The sequence below is a fragment of the Telmatherina bonti genome (assembly GCF_933228915.1).
Source record: "Telmatherina bonti genome assembly, chromosome: 19".
In the NCBI taxonomy this organism is placed as follows: domain Eukaryota; kingdom Metazoa; phylum Chordata; class Actinopteri; order Atheriniformes; family Telmatherinidae; genus Telmatherina; species Telmatherina bonti.
The window spans coordinates 23,190,888-23,200,018 of record NC_136617.1 but is presented as its reverse complement, the minus strand read 5'-3'; positions in this window follow the sequence as shown (position 1 = coordinate 23,200,018).

Here is a 9,131-nt window from a genome sequence, read left to right as displayed (position 1 = left end):
TCATACATACAGTGACTTCAGGTGGAGTAAGTCAACCTGGTGTTTTAGTTAGATCAGTGTTGTTGTGCATTCACAGGAGGAGAGTTGAGGAACTGACTGTGCTTCGGACTGTGTTATGACCAAACTCTACTACTCCTAATGTTTTCATGTGCTTTTCATACATAAAAAACACAAATGTGACAGAGTCAACACTGGACTGTGTCTTACTAATAGAAGAGAGCTCACAGAAGAGAAAGGATGCTAGACAGAGGATGAATTAGCCTCTGTAAAGAGGCCACTAAAATGCACAAATCTGCATATTTTAGTCGTGCCTATTTAAATTAATTGCTTTGTGATCTTTGCCAGGTGAAAATTCATATTTAAAAATCAGCTTTTTAGAGCAAAGTGACAAAAATGCTTTTATTAATCAGAAGTGGTCTACATGAGTTGCTTTTTAGACACATTTTTCTGTCTGAAATAAACAGTAACTATGTGAATAAGAGCAGCGTTATTGAAGCTTTGGCTGTTTCAATATACACTCAAACTCTGTCTGTTTACACAGACACTATTTATTGTGCTATTACTTTGTTCTTACAAGGTTCTTTATCTTTGTGTACCGTAAAGATGTGGCAGAGCACATCCACATGCTACAATGATTCAACTCCAAATTGCATTTGGGTTATTTTGCGATTCAGAATATTTAGTAAATAAATTTACTTATGTCACTGACAAGCAATTATCAGTGCCATGAACATCAGCATGAATTTTGCACCACACAAAAGCTGGCTGCCTTATAAGTTTGGCTTTTTCATGTGCAGAGAGTGCTGTCCCTTAACTCATATACAAGCTAAGTAAATACTTTAAAAAGAAGAAAAGCCAGTCGAAAAAAACATCACATCATAGCTTACCGGTGATGCAATTTCATCAGCTCGATACTTTTACGTTTCTAGGGCTGCCTCTGTTGCTGCAGTTGTAATGAAAGGCTTTTGGGAATTACATAAGAAGGAAGTCTTTTGGCATTTATTGATTAAAAAGTCACCAGAGAGGGAACTGAACAATCCTGTGCTCATCATAACGCAGTTTAATAGTAAATCAATACTCCAATTCAGTTGTAAATATTGTTGATTCGCCCTCGTCAGGACAATCAGTTTTGGTGTTAGTCGGTGGTTGAGGCAATAGCAAAAGAAACGCTTTCATTTAAGCTTTCAGGATTCAGGGGAATCGCCAAGTTGTAGACAAAGACACATAGTCACAGACACACACACACACACAAGGGAGGAAGTCAGCAGTGTGAGGGAGCCATGAGGCTAAAATGTAAGCTTCAGATTGCTGACTTTGAGAAACTGCCTGACCTCTATTTCCCATCTTATCTTTCACACCAATAAATTTCAATTTCACTTTTGTTTCATTTGCATATTTGTTGCCATCCTATCTGTGATAAAACACAATAATTATGGCATGATAAAGACAGCAAATTATACATATATGCACACAAATAACACACACTCTACACCCCTGGACCAGGTTGTTTACAGTCAAGGTTTTTAGAAGTCCTAACAGAAAGCTGCATTCTCACCAGATGTGACAGATGTGTTTTATGTTATGAGAGAGTTTCTCTAAGTTTTCCATCTTTTTGTTTTAAAGATAATTGATCTGACATTTATAATGCTGCAGATAATCCTGATTCATCTGCTCATTTCCCAGGCTCAACCAGACTTATTCTTACATGTATCCCCTTACATATAAAGCCCTCCACAACAAAGCACCACTATATATCAACCACTATATATCAAACACCTCATAGTTCCTTATATACCAAGCGGAGTACTTCGTTCGCAGACTGCAGGCTTACTTGTGGTTCCTAGAGTCTCAAAGAGCCGAGCAGGAGGCAGAGCCTTTGGTTATCAGGCCCCCCTCTCTTATGGAATAAGCTCCCAGTTAGTGTTAGGGAAGCAGACACCCTCCCCACCTTTAAGACTAGGCTGAAGACTTATCTTTTTGATAAGTACTACAGCTAGGGATGGTTAGCATCCCTTAGTTATGCTGCTATAGGTTTAGACTGCTGAGGGACATTTCCTGTGTAGTAAAACTATGCCTCTATCAATTACTACTTATTAAATTTTAATTACCTCGGAGCACCACTCATCACTTTTACTTAACTTAAGATTCAGGAGGATGAGAAAAACCTGAAATATACTTAATTCAATAAACACAGTCTCACTTAAAGTAGTAAATTCTCAGAACGAATGAACCAGAAATTGTACATTCAGAAATTATGACAAGAACGGATGAATTGATTATACATATTTATTACAATGATGGTAAACATACAGCAGTGAAAATGAGCAATGATGGAGAGGTTATTGGTGAGATGGTCAAGTGAATTTGTTTACAGGGATTTTCATTTATGATAGTAATAATGAGAGGTAAAAATGAATTGAATGAAATGGGGCAGAAAGGAACTGGTTGGAATTGAAGCAATTAAATCGGTATCGTTATTTCACTTAAATCTTTGTTAAAATTATACTTAGTGTTTGGATGAGAATTCAAATTTATACTTTGGTTAAATTTGATGTACTGTTGAACACCACAAGTGATATCAAAGCGCTATGAAGATCCTACTTTTTCCCGCTGGGTCAGTTGATGGAGCCGGCGGACCGGGTGGTTCTGTCCTGGACTGCAAGTCTCCGGGAAATGGACCTTCTGGCGTCGGGAGAAGTAGGTCTGGAGCTGCTCTGATGAACGGGTTGGGATCTCTGTCCAGCAGAATCCCAGAGCCAAGGGCGGTGTTTCTCGTACTCAAATTATTCCAAAGGTTGTGTTCCACGCGTACTGTCTGAGGGTAGGCAGTACTTGTACAGACGCAAAAATTAGTGGAACTGCGGTTCTGGTGAATTACTGATCTCAAAAAGGAAAAATAAAAATGTTCGCTGGGTAAACTTAAACAAGGCTTGTTTCGCCTTCAACACAAATATTACTTTTCTGTTCGAACTTATCTCGTTAAGATCTTACGCGCACAAAAGAAGAGAGATGGAGTAAACTTATGAGAACAAAGAAACAGCTGCGTACAGCGGAAAGTTGCGAGAGGGCAACGAAATTAAGTCAAAGTACAAGAATCACGGCGATCGAGAGTCAAGGGCCGAGACAGAAGAACAAGCGAGGACAAAAACAAAAAGAAGAGAAGAAAGAAGTGCTAAGTCCAGAGCGCGGGTCCATTTAACTGGACCCTTCCTCCTAGGTCCTGACCAATCGCAAACCACTAATCGTCAGAAGGCTGGTCAGTCTTACCCAATCAGGTCAGCTTTGATTGTTAACCAAGAGGGTAGGAGTGATTCAGGTCTTATTTCACTGCGGGCCCTGGTTCCTTTCTCCCATTTCATTAACATGATCATGATAATCAAATTATTAACTTTGTTTCCTAGCTTTAAGCATGGCAATCAACATTCTGGGGACTCATGCAGATGTTTTGTTTGCTTGAAAAGGGAACATTTACCAATAGTAATACTTTTACACATGAAACCCAATTGTTGTATATTTCACATATTTCTTATCAAGTGTGGATTAATCCATTGGCATGACTTGTCTTCCTCAGCCGATGAATCCTGAAAGAGTGTTACATTCTTATCCATTCCTATTATTTGCTTAACAGGGGTTCCAAACTTGGAAAGATATATCCAACATTATGTAGTAAAGTGTTCATGATTGATTCTGATGTGTGATCAGTTCAAGGATTTAAATCACATATGAGAATGAATAAAAAGGGAAACTTCAGTCAAACCTATCAACAAAAATCATGTAGGCTACATTAAACCAGTTAGTGAAAGGAAATTTAAAGAAGACAAAGAAGTGCATCTGGAGTTTCTTCCTGTGGGAAGAGGGGTGGATCTGTCACCCAGAATGTATATTCGGGGAGGATCAAAGCAGAGTTGCCGGGTCTCTCTCCTGGCGCCGTTGAGTCTTATCTGGAGGTGTAAAGGTGTCATTTTGACAAGAGCCAGTTGCTTAGTTTGATGTGACATTCCGTTTCTATTGACCTAAGGGACTGTAAATTGTGTTAGAGGTTTTGTTCAGACCATCTGGTTTGGGGTCTGCAGGAGGTCCTGAAAGAGAAATCTGGAGGTAAATGTGAATTGTGTGTTTATCTGGGGGGAAAAAGAAAAGAAAACTAATACACCTAAAGCCGTCCTCCTCTTTCGGGTCACAAATGGTCATTTTCTCCAGTCCTCTAGGATGACACCCCCCTGACTGCAAGAGGAGATCAAGAGCCCATAATTTAATCCTGCCAAGGAGAAAAAGAAAAGGAAAATAAAAGTTGTTTTATTCCTCCTGGAAGAGCCTTGGAGGCTACACCTGATACACTGAGTTTCTTTCTCTCTCTCTTCATCTCTCTCTCTTATCCCCCCCCAATAACAGTGTTGCATCATTAACATGTATGTTTGGCCGGGAGTAGCAGTTCCTGTTGTCTGTTGTCTTTCTGTCCTCTTCCCCCCACACAGCAGAGGCAGATGGCTGCCTGTCCTTGAGCCGGGTTCTGCCGGAGGTTTCCTTCCTGTTAAAAGGGAGTTTTTTCCTTCCCACTGTCGCCAGTGTGCTTGCTCAGGATGAGAGATTGAGTTGGACTCAACTCAATCTGTTGCTTTCCTTATATAGGCTGTTATCAATTGGCTTTCATTATATTTTCTTCTCTGTCTGTAAAGCGTCTTGAGATGGCATTGCCGTGATTTGACGCTATATAAATAAAGTTGAATTGAATTGAATTATTAGGCTTCTGGTAGTCACCACAAACATCAGTCCTTTTCAGAGCACCACACTGAGTAAGTGTAGCAACTGTAGCTTTCAGCAGGGAGCCTCACGGTTTCATTTCAACAACACAAAGGAGGAGCTTCAATATTTGATTGATTCTCCAGCCTCTGTGGACGAAAATGGAGTGTCGTGCTGTCTCCAGCCTGCTTCTCTTCCTCGGGTTTTTGTGATGATGGAGGAAAGTGCAATGGGACAGGTTACAAAATCTCCTTTAGTTGGGATTTGGTGAGTGTTGAGGCCCGTTATGTGATTCAGTCACCCGTTGTGGGGGGGAAGTGTTTACATTGTGGAAGGTACTACTTGCAGGATGTGGTGTAATGGTCTAGTGCTAAAGCCACCGACCACTTCTATCTGTAAAGAAAGGTTTAATTACAGCACAAGATTACTACTCAGAACAACATTGTATTGACTGCAATAATCATTTTCCCCAAGGAGACGTGATCCAGTATTCCAACAGCATAACAGAGACGGTGGACTTTGACTGTAAGGGTCAAGAGTTCTGGTTTTTTCCTATTTGTATACATGAACCATAATCCATGAAATGAGTGAGAAAAGTCATTACAGTATTCATTTTATTGACAAGTAAGTCTTTATCAGATTTCTATGTTAAATTTGACCTTCTGTACAGCAACAACTAAACTACATCACTAGCTAGACTGTTTTCCTCTGTTGTTCCACGGGGGTGGAACGACCTGCCAAACTCTGTCCAAGCTGCAGAGTCCTTGTCCTTTCTATACATTTAACGACCGCTGTAAGTGTCAGGGGGTGTAGGTTCTTTGTAGCATTTTTCAGGTTCCACCAGAGGGAGCCAGAGGAACCATTTTCTGGAGGGTGTTTTCACCACAGGTGTGCAGACCAGCACGCCTGTGGAGAATTAGGGATCATCTACCAGCACTATATCTGGAGCTGATTGCCAGTCCTTCATCGCTTGAGCGTTGAGCCTCTGTGGTAAAACCTAAGCCCTCCAGTTAATTCCCGTATCCTCTAACCCCTTGAGAAACTTTAAGAATTCTTGTTTTTTTTCCCCCCCAGAGACACTCCTTTATGGACTCTCCCGAGCTATCTGTGATTTTCCTCCCAGCGGCCAATCATCTCCAGCAACCACTCCCTACCAATAACCCGGCATTCTCTCCACTGGCTATCCTCCGGATCCGATCAGCTTGTCGCTGCCTATCCGCCCTCCACCAAAAGGACCCTCACTGGCACCCACTGCCAACATCAATCCTCTCGGACCTCCTGACACCACCCAAATTCACGGCAACTCTGAAAGAAGTAGGACATCTTCACTTCCCAGAGATTTATTCCATTACTCATAAATCTATCTTCGCAGAGAACCCTCCCCTTCCGGAACAATCCCCTCAGTTCTCCAATAAACTATTTTCACATTCTCCAGATTGCTTGATCGTGCATGTGGGTCCAACATCTTCACACCATGACAGAAAGATTGTTTTCTAAAGCCTTGTTTTCTCTAACCTTTCAAAGTTTCCCTGAAGGTTATTTTTTGATAAAGATGTTCAGAGAACTCTAGAAATCCTTGAAGTTCTCTGAATATATTCAGGATTATTCTCTAAAGATGTTTTTATTTATTTCTTTTTTTGGAGCTGGTTGCAAAGTGTCCTTTGAGATTCTCTCAACACTATAACAAAGCATTCAGAGTCTTTCAAAGAATATTAGCAGAATATTTTTTCCTGAAGCTTTGCAAATTTAGCCGGGGGTGGGGGGTTGTGAGAAACTGTAACTTCCAGGGAACTTCCAGCGAGCCCTCTGTGTTTTCTCTTATTGTATGACTTATTTTTATGAAACTGATTGCAATGTTATCTGTTTTGTTCTGTGTTTTATGATACTGCTCTGCTGGTAAAGCATCACAGACATCAGGGCAGAGGGAAACAGGTCAGTCCTGACAGCTTTGCTGTGGAAAGTGTCCTGATCTTCTGAATCACTGTGTGGTTCAGCTGCAGCCAGAAATGCCTGCAGAGAGTGGTGAAATCTGCACAGAGGATCACCAGCAGCAGCCTACACATAGTGTGTGTGGCATTCACAGCATCAGGAGAAATAAAGCCTGTTTGTGTACCTCCCATTGGGCAGGAAGCTGTGTGGCATCAGAGCCGGAACCAGCAGGCTCCGTATGAGTTGTTACTATAATACTGTAAGACTTCTGAACCCAACTTACAGCTGGGACAACACTAGAGTTGTGTACAAACGATATTAAGTATAATGTGCAATAATGCTAATAATGTACCACTACATGCAAATTGCATTATCGTTATGTGCAACATTTATCATGTGCAGCAGGATGTTGGAGATATTCTACCAGCCTGTTGTGGCAAAAACAGACTCAGCATGCTGGCTCTGTGATTGTTGGCAGGCAAGAAATGCATGAGACCGTGATGGAGAGGAGAAGGCCTGCAGCCAAAACTGCTTATCCATCACGGGTAGCTGACCACCCTCGTCACCACAAAGTGGACAAAACAGTGGAGCTCCTTCTCCAGGAGACATATTTCCTCCCACGGCCAGTTCATCTCTGTAAAACAAAGACTCTGGACTCCAGACTGGTTAACTTTCTTATTTTCTTTCTTTCACATTTCTTTTCTTTGCTATTTTTGACAACTATGAAATGTTCGGTAGACTTTGTAGCATCATGCGCTTTCATTTTACTCTCATTCTCTTTTCCATTCTATAATTCTGCTCTACCACTGTAATTTCCCAGTCTGGGATCAGTAAAGTGCATCTGATTCTGAATATTTTGCTGTACCACCTGACAGTGCAATAATATGTTGACATTGCAATACTTCTACTTTTTCATTTATACAGCTCTACTTCAATTCATTACTTACTTTCTAAATATTTGCTATCTTATTTGTGTTTTTTATTAACCATTTGTGCCTCACGATTGAACCTGTGATTCAGAGTTTCATTCCCTCATTTTAAGCCTGTTCTTAAATGACATTATTGAATCTTGAATTCATATCCTTAAAGCATTTTAGGCTTCTGATCAGGTAAACATTAAAGCATTGCCATTTACTGACAGACTCTCATATAATACAATTTACATGCCAAAACATGACCAAAGGGTCATCAAATTCCCTTTGACTGCTGTTAAAATGATTATGTTGCAGTCAAAATCCTCACACTTCAAACAGTATTAAGTATAATGCTGTTCAGTGAACCTTTGGCATGTTTTCTTCTATATTCTCCTGCTCTGTCATGTGACTCATTCATTTATGCTCTCTGGGAAAATCGTGATAAGTGAAATGTTGTTGGCAATCAGCAGAGGTTCTGCTAAACAGATATAGTTTAGCAATTCTTATTTTCAGTTTATTATGATCCTGTTTCAGACTTAAAACTCAACTGACCTCTTGTGGTCAGCAACAACTTACGGAGAAATGGCAGGAGTTATTTACCTCACATGCAGAATATCCAAGGCATAGTTTGCTCATTTCTACATGATTTTTTTCCTCTTGCTGCTCCAGGCTCATTTGTTGAAGTAAAGTAGACTTTAGAAAAGTGCAGCTTGCAGCTCCTCAGTGAAGGAACAGATAGCACACTACAGTGGTGTAGTCCAGGGTATACACAGTCAGTGTTGAGTTTACCCACTTCTAAAGCATCTGTGATGTTGCTTTTACAATTACAAACATTCCCATGAATGTACATCTGCCTACCAGCAGCTCAGCTAATGTTACCAATTCCACAATGGTGCAGTTAGCCGGCAGCTGTATTCATTTTAGCCTGAACATAGACATAATAAAGATGTTTATATATGTAGCAGCCAGACGCCCGCTGCCGCTCAGGGCAAAAAAATTGAGAGTATACCCGTTTCTTGAGGGACCACTACACCACTGGCACACTATATGATGTCAAATTGTCAATATAACACTTCAAATATGCAATCAGCCATGGTGTTTCTTTTATCTTTTGAAAGTCAAATTAGCTGCATTCTCGTTTCAATTAACTCCATATGCAGCGTACAGAATCAAGAATGCTTCCAAGTTCCTCATACACAATGAGGACAGACACGACCGCTCAAAGTTCAAATACACTCACATACTGATTACTGTCTCTGATACTGATGTGTATGTTTAATGAAGTGTGGAATATTAAGTTGTCAAATATGCATGTCATGACTGCAAACCAAACCTGTGTTCTTTATGCATAAGGTTAAAATTAGGAGTGATTTCAACATTTATGAGTAAAATATGAGCATATTTAGAACATCTAATGGGACAGAGTCTGTATGTGAGCTGTTGTTTCTCACAGTTTCATCACTGTCCATTTTTCAATCAGGATTAAGACCAACTTTCAAATGACAAAATGCTTTTCTCTTCTGGGAAGACTTTTCAAATAAATGCTTT